The following is a 15566-nucleotide window of genomic DNA, read 5'->3' as shown; positions in this document are numbered from 1 at the left end:
GAAGTATCACATTGTATCCCACAAATATGTACAATTATTATGTATCAATTGAAAATAATAAAACTGAAAACAGAAAAAGGAAATGAAAATGAAAGAAAGATTCCCCAGGCATGCCTGGCTTCATCATGGAAGCTTTCCAAAAGCAGAGTTTTCTCCAGTTGGTCACTGAAACGGAAGTCAGAGATCCAAAGCACGAGAAGGATTTGATGTGCGCTGCTGGCTTGGAGATGGAGAGAATTACAGATTGCAATGGCCTCTAGTTGTTGAAAGCAGCTTCTTGTTGATAACCAGCAAGGAAACAGGAAGTCAGCTCTACAGCTATACGGAACTGAATTCTGTCAACAACAGAAGGGGCTTTGAAGCAGATTTTTCTCTACAGCCACTAGATGAGAACTCAGTCCACCTTGACGTCTGCCTTCTGAAACCCTGAGACAGGCTGAATCAGGCTTTTAACGCCAGAAATGTGAAGTTAAAAAAATGGGTATTTTTGAGCACCTGAGTTTGTGATGATTTATTATGTAACAAAAGAAAACGGAAACTGTACTTCAATTATTGTTAGTATTTGAACTGCATAAAAGATTCAATTCTTTGGGATAATGGTGAGACGGACCAGATCAGTTTGCTTGGAAGATGGAACTGGAATGAAACATTAAAAAAATGGACTTCTGGCTGGGCGCAGTGGTTCACACCTGTAATCCCTGCAATTTGGGAGGTTGAGGTGGGCGGATCATGAGGTCAGGAGATCGAGATCATCCTAGCCAACATGGTGAAACCCCGTCTCCACTTAAAAAAAAAAAAAAAATACAAAAATTAGCTGGGCGTGGTGTTGGGCACCTGTAATCCCAGCTACTCGGGAGGCTGAGGCAGGAGAATCACTTGAACCAGGGAGCCGGAGGGTGCAGTGAACCGAGACTGTGCCACTGCACTCCAGCCTGGCGACAGAGCAAGACTCTGTCTCAAAAACAAACAAACAAAAAGTTGGCTTCTTTTGGCCTACCTTCGGAGACTTTGGCAAACCAGCTAAGGACTAGGAGAATAACATGATAGCTTCCAGCATAGGAGAATGTCAAATAGGAAGACAGTTTCCAGTATACCCAGGAAAACCTTTTATGAAAGAAAAACGATTAGAGAATTCCAGGCTATTGAAAATCCAGTTACATTTTAATATTATACTATGCTTGATAGCTAAATATGATTAACTTGATTCAAAAAGTAGAAAAGGAGAACTATGGGGAAATAGTTGCATTTAAAAGTAAAACTTTATAATCTTTCCTTCTCTTCCTCAGTCCACTTCCAAATAAATGGGGGGGGGGGGGTGAAAAAACCTTGTTTGTCTTCATATTGTGTGGGAGAAATTGAACCATTTCTTCAGGAGATCAATTTATGTGTGACAATATTCTGAGTAGAGATATTAAACAGTTATGATCAAAACAAATAATTTAACTGTCTCAAAGCCCCCAGTTCCCTAGGTTAAGGACCTGCTCTCAAATAAAACTAGTTTGGTGTTTTTTTCTCAGTCTGCAAATTAAGATTCTTCAAAGGTCAATTAAAATCGTACTGTTGTTTTGCACTGAAGTAAATAAAGAGCTTTAAAAATGTTAAAATACTATACAAATTTGAAATAAATATGAAACAACATCATTATTTCAAAGGGATGCCAGATAGGTATTTATAGTGAGGTGCAAAGTATTATTCAAGATAAATTCTCACTGAAATAGTTGAAATTGTAAGTTCTAAATAAATATGTATTTATAACTTAAAGTGTAATATATAACTCCATTAATGGTAGGAAACAATTTATTCTCATTGGACATTCTGCAGTAAGCATTTGTACTGTTGCAACTGTCATATATTATGCAATTAGGCAGAATTTGTTGATAGATTAAAAAGAGAGTTTTAAAATTCAAAAATGCACTGATGATACTCTGAAATAATGAAAATCATTGGATCTAAATCTGTGAATTAAATGCAAAGATGCTCCAGAAATGATGGAAATAATGTCATAACAGTGTTGCAGTAGTGAATATTCTTTCACACTATCTGATTTCCCATGTAAAATGATTTGTTTGAAATTATCATCCAAATTTGTCTTGAAACTTGTCTAAAGTTGATATGAATTATTTTCTTAATTTCAAAGATGCAAACTCTAAGGCAGAAATGACTTTTACAACAACACTTACTTTACATTTTACATATTATCTTACTCGCAATCACCTCTTCACTTTGTGTGCCATGATATTATTATTACTTGCATTTTACAAATAGGGAAATATATTGTTTACATTATACTATTTTTCTTATATAGTACCATTATAGATGGTTGCTTTACAAAAGAAAAAATGGATAAATTTAAAAAGTGGAATAAAGACATTAATTTTGCTAACATAAATCATGGTGCTATATACTCTAAGTCAATCCCAGATCAGTAATACAGGTATTTTTCTTTTTAAAAAAAATTAATTATTTATTTATTTTATTTTACTTTAAGTTCTGGGATACATGTGCAGAACGTGCAGGTTTGTTGCATAGGTATACATGTGCCACGGTGGTTTACTAAGAGTCTGAATCATAACTGCTGTAGAGAAATGGGTAATAAACAGAAATCTGAATTACTAAGTGATCTGTTTTCCATGGCAATATTAAGCCACACAGAATAATTCTTATTGGTGATAGATATCTAAGATTTTGTAAAATTTTATTTGACTTTAATTCAACTATTAAAAATCAAGTTTACCTCTGTCAGTTTCCTAGAATTTAGACATCACAGCTTTACAGATCCCCTCCACCTGAAAGTGTTAACACCTAGTGCCTCTCACTAATCTCTGGTTTCGAGTTTTCCATTCATAACCAGACCATCGCTCTAGAGACACTCTACACAGATGGTGCATTAGGCTGTGGTCACATTCCCCACTCTTCATCCAACATAAACACGAACTTTTCATTTTCCATTTCTTTGAGTCTTCCCTGAGACACTTGCATGTGATAATATAAGTAAATCAATCAGTAAATGATTGTGAATTAAGGTGTCACTGTCCTAGAAACCGATATGTATATTAGTAAGTGCTTCATGTTCAAAAAACTGAGACCCAAACAAATCATGATCACTTTGGGAACTTCTAGCAGGTATTTCAAGAGACACCAAGCCCTTTATCAGCTTTCACATCTCATCACATACGTGCTCATCCAAGCATAGGGCCATTTCTTCTTGGAATCAAAATGACGGTAGAGTGTCCAACAAAACATTATGCCCATGTGCCATTTCTGCATTTACCAATGCCTTTTCTTCTAGTTTTGAAGAAATGGTGTATTTATAGATCGCTGTTTTTCACAAGGATGCCTTTCTTTTCCCCAACTGTCTCAGATGTTTGCTTTACCTAAAGATAAATACTGCCAATGCCAAACAAAGAGAATAAAGTGATGTTTTCAGTGTTGGGTTATGTAACAGGGAATTTAGAAGTGAGATTGGTCCCAATACAAGCATCGCTTTTCTGGCATCATGCAGTTTTTATCCCTGGAACTTCACATCGTTCTATCTTCATTCATCCTTCTAAGGGATTTTGTTTATATTTTCTTCCCTGTAGACAGAACTCATATTTATTTTATTAAAATGTCTATAAACTGCTTCTTTTTCATCTGCTTAGAAAATTAAGGAAAATTTATTAGCTGATTCTATGTAAATTGCTCTAGTTCAGTTTTCATTGAGGATAAATTTGTTTTGAATATCTGCTATGACAATTATATACAGCTACATTTTCAACCCTAATGCATTTTTAATAACTTCCTTCAGCAGCTAGTGATTTGAATTTCAAATTTCTTTCTGCCAAGAAGTTTCTAAAAAGTATATACCATTTTCTAGCAGTTTCATATAAAAATTGATTTATGCTGCAAGATCTCTCTCACAGTAAACATATCAAATGTCTAAATGATACCATTAATACTCATAAGCTAATACACAAAAACTTCTGTGATATGGGATGTTCCAGATAGGGCAGAACACAAAGTTAAAGTTGGTAAAGAAATAATTGTATCCTTAGCTTATTTTTTTCAGAAATCTCTCATTTAGGTTGCAAACATTTCATTCATTTGATTGATTGTTTTAATTTATTGCTATTGAGTGTTATAGCAGATTTTAGGGTATATCAAAGTAACTGGTTAGTTACATGTTTATGATATTTAAACACTCAGAAATAGAACAGTTTGAGAAATCCACACTAGTCTATCTCTCTAAGCCATCTTGGTAATGAATATTTTTTCCTAATTCTGAAGATCCAATATTTGGACTGGCCATTAATTAGCTAAGAGAAAACAAAGATTTCGCATCTCGCCTGTCTCTAAAAGGAGCTTCCTTTATTTACCTGACTCTCAGAGGCAACTATGACCAAATTTACAACTTAGCCAATGTTCGCTTCTGAAGAAAAAGGACTACTGAGTCTAGAAATAGAGCAAGCCATGAGGAATTATGGTTTAGTCCATGATTTTGTAAGAGCAAGAGTACACTGGAGCATAAAAATATTTAAAAACTTCTGTGATATTTTTTGCCTTGATGGCTGATTGTCTAGGCCTTGAACAAAGTAACACCATCTGATCCCGATGGTGACATTCAAGTCACCCACAGCCACCTGTCCTGTCCCACGGAGATACCCACAGCCTCCAATAATGTGCTTTCTCCTTCTCCTTTGTAAATATCAAAATTTTTAAAAGTTTTCTCTTTGGTAAAATAAATATATTCCCTCTTTAGAATTAATACTATTTCCTTGGTATTGATAATTACTATAACCTTTGCGGTTTAGTCTTTTAACATTTATTCCACTAACAGCTACTCATTTAAGTGGCGCTCTTTGCAATTTTTAAAATCATTTCTTAGATTAGTTTTTTTTTTTTTTCCTGTCAGGGATCAACTTTTTTTATTTGTAGCTCTCAATAATCTTAGAATTGAAATACCTGTGAAATACCACGGATGCTACTCTAAGGCTGATACCAAACCCTATGCCATTTAGAGAAAAGGGCTTATTATAAAGTTTAATTTTGCATGGATCTGCTTTTACAGATGGGCTTTGATATACACCCACCTTAACCTTAATTCTATTCAGTAGGTTTCCTGGGCAATTTCACTACAATCTGCTGTACTTCTAATTGCTTAATGAAAACATATACCTGAATATACCATAGATGCCTCATACTATGCCAAGGATGACATTTTTCTTCACCAGTGAAAACTGCTCCTCCTCATATGGTAACTGTTTCTGTGAATGGGAAATCATTCATCCACCACCCTGTCTTGGAAAGATCAGAACTTTCATTCCTCTCTCTTCTATTTCCCCTATACACAGTCACAAAGTCTTTTTTAAAAAGTTTTATTTGTATAAATTTAGGGAATACCTGTGCAGTTTTGCTACATGAATATGCTGTGCAGAGGGGGAGCCTGGGCTTTTCACCATGGCCTGAAGAGTATACACTGTATCCATTAAGTAATTAATTCTACTTGACTGTGCCTGGAAAATGTCACCTAAACCTATCTCCTCCTTTCCATTCACCTACCTTTCTCCATTCAGGACTCTGACATCTATTTTTGGGAAGTGAAAATATTATAATATGTAATTAACTAGTTTCTCTGTTACGTAGTGTATTGCCCTATCCATTGGCTGTGACACCACAAAAATGGATTTTTTCTGAAATACGTATTTGAGAATATGACAAAGCATTTTAACCCTTTCACAACTCCGCTATTGCCTAAAGATAAAAACTAAACTCGTAGTAAGGTATTTATACCCCGTTATTGCCCCATGCACTTCTTTTGGGCTCATCTTTCCCACTCCAGGCCTCCTTTCAGAGCCTGCCAACACTAGATGACTCAAATTCTCTTCAAATTATCGTGCAATGTAGCTTCTCAGTACTTGTGGTCACATTTTTCTTCATATAATGCATTCCCCCCATTATTTTACTTTGTCAAAACTAGTTAAACTTAAGAAGTCCCTTAAGTGTCAAGTCCTTGGTAAAGTCCTAGTTGCCAGAAGCAGAATGAACTGTTCCTGTGTACTTTTAATACTGGACTCTGCATTTAATCATATTTTGTTATAGTTAGCTATTTATAAACCTTACTTCATCAGATTGTAAAATTTCAAAACAATAATGATAATAACTCTTAGTGTTGATTGACTCCTCCAAACACTCTTAAAATTTTTATATGTAGAACCTTATTCAAGTCTCCTACTGGTCCTAGAAGATTAGGACAATTACTGTCCCTAGTGTACAAACAAGAAGAGTATCCTCTTCATTTTCTGAAACTTGGGGTCTGCATTATCACTACACATAGTAGTCTCACAAAGATTTATATTACGTTATATGATTATATTCATAATCATATTGTATTCATATATGAATTGGGCTTAATAGCAACTCCCCAATAAAGAAGGCAGATCTCTTTTCCTTTGTAGCACAGAGGCAACAACTTCTAGAAACAGATGTGCCCACATGTTACTTATCTCACTCGACAAGTGCATATATTTATATTGATGGCTTTTACCTTAATTTGAGCAATTCAGAGTTGCTTAATAGTAATATAATTTTGATGACTAGGAAGAGTAGATCATATTTGAATGATAAACAGTGGCATTATAGAATAACAAAAGAATGGTGAAAGAGAATTTGAGGAAAACCAGATGTACATCCTAAGGGAAAAAGAGAAACAGAAATTATGATCATTGAACTAGTTTAGATACTGGAAAGAAGAGACATAGTAAGGTTGAGACAAAGACACAAGTCTTAGGTAATATTTACTAAAATAAAATCAAAATCAGAAAAGGGGCCTTGTATACGCTCCTAAAAAAAAAAAAAAAAAAAAAAAAAAGAAAACCTTAGAATTTTTGCTGCTGATGAATCATGCCTATGTTATTTTTCCATGTCAGGATTGATTGAACTTCGCTGTTTTGGTTCACGATCATCACAGAAAAAAATAAAATAACATTCCTGAAGGGAAACTTAAGTCACTGGGAAAGTGAATTAGCCTTTCCAATGTTATGAAAGGAAAGTTGTAATAATAAAAACTTTCACCTTCATAGCATTGCCAAAGAAGGTAAATTTTAGCTGTCATATCTACTGAAGATAGTTACAAAAGAGCTTCAGGGAGCTTCAATTTAAAAAGTCTGTAGTTTTTAATTACAAGATGATTCCCTTAACTGTTCCTGTTCTCATTGTGCTCTTCATGCTGTTTTGCCACTTCATTTTCACACATGGGAGGGAAAAATCACACACAGAGTGTGTGTGTTTCTGAAATATTGATCACAGTTTTCCAATATTAATTTTTATCCAACCTACTTATATCAATACTCATATTCTCTTCCAGGTTTTTTGGTAGAATTAATGAAGTATCCCAGGTTCTGTCAAAGACAAAACCCTATAATTATGTACATAAACTTTCTCCTCATCACATTTCCTGCTTACTAGATCATTCCCATAGGCCTACAGGTGTGTTACCTGGAGGTAACATATATGTCATATTTGAAAACACACCTGCTACATGCTGTGGCTCAAAACTTCTTGAAAACGTTTACTAAGTAGCTGACTCTTTCTCATCCATCATTTTCTTATAGGCTCCTTCAAGTAAACTTAGTCCCCATATTTGAATGAAACAGCTTTTGTCAAAGTCATCAAGGACTTCTGTGTCGTAAATACAATGGTCTCCTTTCTTTCATATTAATCTCTTGTTGGTGTTACCCATAATACCATTTGCTCATCTTTATAAGTAGTTTTCTCTTGGTTTCCAATAATCTACTCTTAATGTTATTTTTCACGTTTTACTGTTTTTTTCCCTAGACTTATATTCTGTCCCTTTTTCCTTCACTAGTCTTCCAAACGTTAGATTGCTAATTCTTCATTTTCTTCTCTGTCTTTTCCAAGGACATTTTATCTAGAACTATAGCATAAGGTACTATCAATATGCCAAAGATAACCAAAGGAACAACTTTAGCAGTGACATTTCCCTCACTTCAGCCCATAACTACTTACCTAATTGACTACTTGACATTTCAGTTTGAATGCCTAATAGACATTTGAAATTTAACATATATAAGTAAAAGCTCGTGATTTTTACCCAAAGCCAGATCTTCTAGGCTTCCTCATCTCCATGAACCGCATCATCCTTGACATTGTTGCTCAAGCCCAAACCCCAGGATCATGCGTGAGTTCTACCTTTCATTCACACCGGACACTTAATTCATAAGTAAGTCCAACTTACACACCATATCCAAAATACTTACACACCATATCCAAAATTCATCCTTTTACTCAAAAACAATGAAATTAGGTTTATTGTGATCTATTTTTGTTATCTTTGTTTAGAATATTTGCCTTTGTGATATCTACTTAGCCCTTTTCCATATTGCTCCTTGGTGTATGCTAATTTTCAAATATTTAGAGCTTTCTAGATAATACATTGTTATTGATTTCTCATTTAAAACATCTATGGTCAAAGAACACAATACTTTTCAGTTTATTAGGACTTGTTAATATTCTTGAATGTGGTCTACTTTGTTGACCATAACATGTGCACTTGAAAGTAACCTGTATTCTATAGTTGTTTTGTGTATTGGTATAAAAGTATCAAGTCAAAGTGGTTGATTGTGTTAAGTCTGATCTCATGTCCTTGCTGACACATACTTTTTTTCTAGCTAGTCTATCATTTGGTGAGAAAGGGAGGGGGTTAAAATCTTCAATATAGTTGTGAAATTGTTTCTTTCTCTCTTTAAATCTGTCAAATTTGCTTCATGTATTTTTAGGTTCTGTAATTAGTTCCATAAAATTTGTGATTTTTATTTGTCCTGATGAACTGATACTGTTGTCATCATGAAATAACCTGTTTATCTTTGGTAATACTCTTTGTCTGGAAGTCTATTACATGTGATTTAATACAGCCACTCCAAATTTCTTACGATTACTATTTTCATGGTCAATCATTTTTTCCTTCCATTTGCATTCAGCCTATCTGTATATTTAATGTGCATTTTTTGTAGACAGCCTATTGTTAGGTTTTGATTTATTTCCATTCAAATAATTTTTCCTTTTTAATTGGAATGTTTACTAACACAATGTAATTATTCATGTGATTGACTTTAAATAAACTATTTTCTTCTTTGTTTACATTTTTGCATATTTTTGTTGTTGTTTTACCTCTTTTCTCCTTTCCTATTTTCTTCTGGAATTTTCGAATGTTTTTTAAAATTCAATTTTAGTTTATTCACTTTTGAGCTATATATTTTTACATTAATTTAAAAATATTATTCTAAGGATTACAGTAAACTCCTTAATTTTTCCAAATCTACTTATACTTAATATAATACCACTTTATGTAAACCATGAAAATCTTACAATGGTGTGAGTCCGTTTTACTCACCAACATCTTTACATTATATTGATCACATATATTACATATTCATACATTATAAATCATGTATACATATATAATGGCAAAGTTAGTATTTTATATTTACCTATGTATTTATCATTCTTGATTCCCTTCATCTATTCCTGAAGAGTCAAGTCCTCTGGTATAATTTGCCTAAAGAACTTGCTTTAACACTTTTGGAGTATAGATCTGAAGGAAATAAACAACTTTAGGTGCTTTTTCTTTTTAACCTGAAAGTGATTTTATCTCACCTTCAATTTGAAGGATATTTTTGCCAGACATAGAATGTTTGGCTGAAGATACATTGTTTTTTTTGTCACCCTAAAGATGTTCCACAGACTCTTCTGGCTTCCAAGATCACTGCCCTCCAGATCACTGGCCACCAGTATGTCATGTCATTTTTCTCTGGCTGCTTTGAAGATTTTCTTTCTCTTTTATGAAAGACCTAGTAGGCATGATTCTTTTTCCAAACATCCTGCTTCAAGTTCACTGAATTTATTAAATCTGTGAATTCATGTCTTTCACCAAATTTGGGAATTTTACAGCCATTATCTTTTTCAAAAATTTTTCTGCCTCATTCTCTTCTTTCTTTGCAATAGGAATACTAACTAGGAAATTGTCCCTTAAGTCCTAGAAGCTGTTTTACTTCTTTGTTTTTTAAAAATTATCTTTTTCATAGCCAGTGATTTTTTTTGTTGTTGTTGTTCTATCTTCAAGTTCACTATTTCTTCTATTATTTTATTCCTGCTATTAATCCTAACCAGTGAACTTTTAATTTTGGATGTTTTGTAGTTCTAAAATTTCCATTTAGGATTTCTCTTTTTTCTCCTTTTTGCAGGTGAATTTTGTTTTTGCTTTTTTAAAAACTAGATTGTTTAACTTTTATTTTAGGTTAGGGGTGTATGTGTAGGTTTGTTATATAGGTAAACTTGTGACTGGGGGTTTGGTGCATAGATTATTTCATCACCCAGGTACTAAGCATAGTACTCAACAGTTTTTTTTCTCCTGAAACTTCCTTCCATCCATCCTCCTCCTTCAAGTAAACCCGAGTGTCTGTTGTTCCTCTCATTCTGTCCATATGTTCTCATTATTTAGCTCTCACTTGTAAGTGAGAACAGGTGGTATATGGTTTTCTGTTCTTGCATTAGTTTACTAAGGATAATGGACTCCAGTTCCATCCATGTTATATATGATCTTGTTCTTTTTTCATGGCCAGATAGTATCCATACGTACCATATGGTGTATATGTATGACATTTTCTTAGGTTGGTTCCACGTCTTTGGTATTGTGAATAGTGTTGTGATGTACATATGTGTGCTTGTGCCTTTATGGCACAACTATTTATATTTGGATTTCTTTAAAAATTTTTGTTTTTCTGTCAAAAATACTTTTTTTAAAAAATTAAAGGAGTAATGATATTTTCATTCACTTCATCAAGCATGGCATAATAGCTGTTTTTAAATCCCATTCTAATAATTCAGAATCTGAATCATATCAGGTTGAACATTTGCTGATTTTCTTTTCCTTTTAGATTGGACTCCATTTTCATAGTATTTTTTATCTTGAGGAATTTTGGATTTTATATTGGACATTGTAATTGTCATGCGTAGCCTCTGGATTCTGTTACATTTCTCTAAGATGGTTACTGTTTTGTTGCAGCAAGCAATTCCCCTGCTTAGACTGAACTGCCAAATGCTACACTCGTGGTGGGGTGTGGCTCAAACTTCAGTCAGATGCTTAAGCTTTAGTTGTGAGTTGCTTTCAATTTGCCACTTCATAGCTGGTTCAAGGGTCAGCCACACTCTCATTCTGAGTTTATGTACATATTTATGAGCTCCCCTTCTCTAGCATTCTCTTTGGTGGAGTTTCTTCCTCCCTTTCTGGCAGCCTAGGTTTCTCCTGGTTTCTGAACAATGATGCCAAGTCTTTCTGTGGTTGTTTTAGTCAGTGGTTCACAACCTGTTTGGCACCAGGGACAGGTTTCATGGAAGACAATTTTTCCATGTCTTTCATGGAAGACAATTTTTCCAGGGGGTTGGTGGGGGCTGGCGGACAGTTTAGGGATGATTCAAGCATATTACATTTATTGTGTACTTTACTCCTACTATTATTACATTGTAGTACATAATGAAATAATTATACAACTCACCATAATGTAGAATCAGTGGGAGCCCTGAGGTGGTTTTACAGCAACTAGATGGTCCCATCTGGGGGTGATGGGAGACAGTGACAGATCATCAGGCATTAGAGTCTCATAAGGAGCCCACAGCCTGGATCCCTTTCATGTGTAGTTCACAATAGGGTTCGTGCTCCTATGAGAATCTAATGCCACCACTGATCTGACAGGAGTTGGAGCTCAGGTAGTAATGCCAGCCATGGGGAACAACTGTAAATAAACACAGATGAAGCTTTGCTCCCTTGTCTGCTGCTGCTCACCTCCTCCTATGCAGCCTGGTTTCTAACAGGCCACAGACCAGCACTGGTTCATGCCCTGGTTGTTGGGAACTGCTGGTTTTAGTCATCCCATTGCCATGGCCAATATTGCTTTGGTGTGACTACATCTGCCCCCAGCCTAAAGCTGCACCCAGAGAAAGGGAGAAGCTGTCATTCACTTGTTTCCAGACCTGACTTTCCCCCACAAATGACTTTGCTTTTTTCGGAGACCCAGGGACTTGTTTGTTTTTGTATTTTGTCCAGTGTTAGATAAATGGATGTGCTTTGGTCAAGAACAGGCCGAGGTAAATAGCCTGCATAACTCAGCAGGATTGGAGTGCAGGCGCACAATTCCATGCATTATGTAAACACAGCTATGTAGTCATAACATGGGAAGGTTCATCACCTGGCTCGGAGCCACTATTGTTTGCAAAAGGTATAACTGCCCTGCTGACACTGTGCATATGGCATGCCCAGAGGAAGAAAGAGAGCCAGAGTAGTCTTTGCAAAATATCTTCATTTTGCAGTCAAACACTGGGGAGTCAGGACACAGGTCGGGCTTGTACCCAGGCAGACAGTGAAGCCACTGACTCTGTAAGGGAGAGCCGGTTGTCTGAAGACAGGCAGCAGGGAGCCAGAAACCAGCTTGGGCTGAGAGGGAGAGAGTTATGCTGCTGACCCTGAAAGAGAGAGCCAGCCATGCAGCTGTGAGTGGGAGCGGCAGGAGTCACAGAGGCTGCTGAGAAGATCACAGCTGGAGCAAGCAGCCGAGATAAAGGTGGACAATGTAAGTAAGCTGCTGATGAGACAGACAGTGTGAGAGAGCTGCTGAATAAAGCCATGTGTCATCTACCTGTCATTTCTTGAGTGTTCTTCCAGCTCCCTAACCCCAACCACTCACTCCCCTTGAACCTCAGCTGGGGCTTGAACCTGACATCCAGAGTTTCTATATGTCATCTGTGGGAGAATTATACTGTCAGAGGATCACTGTTGTGTACAGAAAATGAAAACACAAAGTGGTATTTTAAGACTATAATGCCAGACCTGGGCTTAAAACCCTGTCATTGACTCTCATCACTTATAGTTTAATTCAGTTTTTATGACCTCTTTTCCTACACTCCAGTCACAACAGATCTCTTTCAGATCCTTGATCACACTGAATTGTTTCTATCTCATTTTTATTGGTAATGGTTTTTAAATGTTTTTCTTTCTTCTTGGAATTATCTTTCTTTATATCACTGAATTTGTTAAGGACTGACTTATTTTTTCAGTTGAGTCTTAGCCTACTCATATCTATAGCTGTTATCCATTAATTCTGTATTATATTATCCTATTTTTTTTTAAAAAGATGCATTTATTATATATTTACATTGTTTTATGTTATTAAGAAGTGAAGATCAATGATAGACTAGAGCACCATCTTTCCAATACTGCATCCCCAGTGCATGGCCCAGTGCCACATTCATGGTAAGGGCTCCATAAACATGTCTGATGATAATGATGAGTTGGAGTTCCATACCAGGCTAACGGATAGGCCATGTTTTGACAGTTCACAGAACAACTCAAGGAATGAAGTTTGCCTTGAAATTCACAGCTCACAGTAGAAGCCAAATGATTTTTAATGAGGCAGTCTGTAAGATAAATAGGAGTTAGCATTTTCTTTAGCTCTGAGCACTGCCGTGGAGTGCCTGTGATTGCCTCTGTAGGGTAAGGAGTGGGCAAGGTAGCAAAAAACAAGAGAATATAAAATAAGGAGGAAGGGCTGTTTCACATGCCTCCTAGAGATGACCCTTTTTCTTCATTTGGCTGACACATTACCACCACTGGTTTGGCCATTCAACTATCATCTTTGCAGAGAAGTTTTATCTGAGCTCCAAATTAGGTAAAATGCTCTTCCTTCAGCAATCTGTGACTACTTCTCCATCTGTACCTGCTATATTGAATTGAAGTTATTTGTGTATTTGTGTCTTTTCCACTAGAATGCAAGCTTTTTCGGGGCAAGACTGTGTCTCACGCATCTTTGAATTCCCAACCAGGAGTGGAATGCCTAGCATAGAGCAGATACTCCATGCCCATCTGTGTCCAAATTACCAATCCTTATAGTGAGGTTAGAGTACTAGAGTGTGCCTCCTTTTTTTGGATAAAAGATAGCTGAGTCCAGAGAGAAGATAATAACGCTTCTTGACAATTTTTCCTGTTTCATTTGTAAGTAAAAATAAAGCAAGCTGTACTGGCCAGAGAGTTCCAACTAGTATATGTCACTAACCAGCAGGCAGGAACTCTGACCAGGCATCCAAAGAAGATATAATATGCTCAGCCCATCAAAATTTTACTCACAAACTAAATATCATGGGCTCACATTTTTACAACCGGCAGTTCCTCATTAAGTTAGGCTTAATATTATTGCCAAAGTCATAATCATAGTTATAACACAAACATACCAGTAAGACTTTAGAATTCAAATAATTGCATATAATTAGATTGAGAAGTATTATACTGGCTGTTTTATGATAGCATATGTCACATATATGATCTTTAGAGATATATAACAATTTTAAAATTCATCTACTCATGAGAAAACCAAACATCCATGAGCTAGTAAGTGATGGGACAGAAACCTTAACTTGTATTCTCTGGCAGTAAATCTATATTAATATATGGAATAACTTCAATGGGTATGGTAGCTCATGTCTGTAATCCCAGCACTTTGGGAAACCAAGGCAGGAGAATTGTTTGAGATCAACAGTTTGAGACCAGCAACATAGCAAGACCAATGTCTATTTATATTTACAATATTCTTAAAATTATATATATGTGTGTGTTATATATTATATATATATATATAGAGAGAGAGAGAGAACGGTTCCTAGATAGTTTTAAAAACTCCAATTTTAAATGGTTACTAGTTAATATTCATAACTAATAGTAATAAATGCTAGTTATTGTCAAATAATCTATTTTTCAAAAAGAAATTAGAACACTACATTACATAAAATAAAATTCCACAAATTTATTACATTATCGAGGAAAACTTACTCCATGTATGACCAATGAGAAATTAAAATCTTTACTGAGCATTCTACCAGTAAGCAACACTGTTCTACAACTCTGAGTTTTGATCACGAATCCTTTGCATCATTATAAAATACTCTAGCTGTGTTTTGATGTTATCATGAAAGATATACTTAGCATCATTCTGGGGTTATGCTTTACATTCTTTTAATTCTTAGGAAATTGATATTTTATTCCTACTATTTATGCCTATCTCTACACATCAGCATATTCGATGATCCTTTTCTTGTTAAGGAGTTTACAAAACAGCAAATGCCATGTACGTTAACAATATCGTTAGCACTGTTAAAGGTGGCCCCCTAAATTTTATCTAGTAAATATTGTTCACAGTTTACATCAAGTAATGAACCTGAATGCATAATGAACCTGAATAGAGAGAAAATACCTACTCAGCACCTTAGAAAATGATTTGGTTGAGTTATGAGTCATCTCATTTTGCAAAGTAGCAATAAAAATGGGTCTTTGATTTTGCAGAGGTACCACTGGCATTTACAACAGATAATTAAAATAAAGGAGAAAAATAACTTCTGCATTTTATCAGAAAAGGGCATTTTTCCCAAGCCATTAATTTTTGCCACTGCAGATTTCATCTATCAAAGAAATATCTCCACAAGTCCTCAAGGGCCCAGTTATTCCCCAGGGACTCCCAGGACTGTGACTT

At 35.4% G+C, this 15566-nt stretch overlaps 1 protein-coding gene across 2 annotated transcripts in view; it reads right to left on the bottom strand.

The window, feature by feature from the left end:
• Positions 1 to 15566, bottom strand: part of DOK6 (docking protein 6) — a 431983-nt gene that overhangs the window by 263523 nt on the left and 152894 nt on the right. The window lies entirely within an intron of this gene.

The sequence above is a fragment of the Papio anubis genome, chromosome 19 (genome assembly GCF_008728515.1).
Source record: "Papio anubis isolate 15944 chromosome 19, Panubis1.0, whole genome shotgun sequence".
NCBI classification, from domain to species: Eukaryota; Metazoa; Chordata; class Mammalia; order Primates; family Cercopithecidae; genus Papio; species Papio anubis.
Note: the sequence above shows the minus strand (reverse complement) of the source record. Positions and strands in the feature narration are given on the sequence as shown.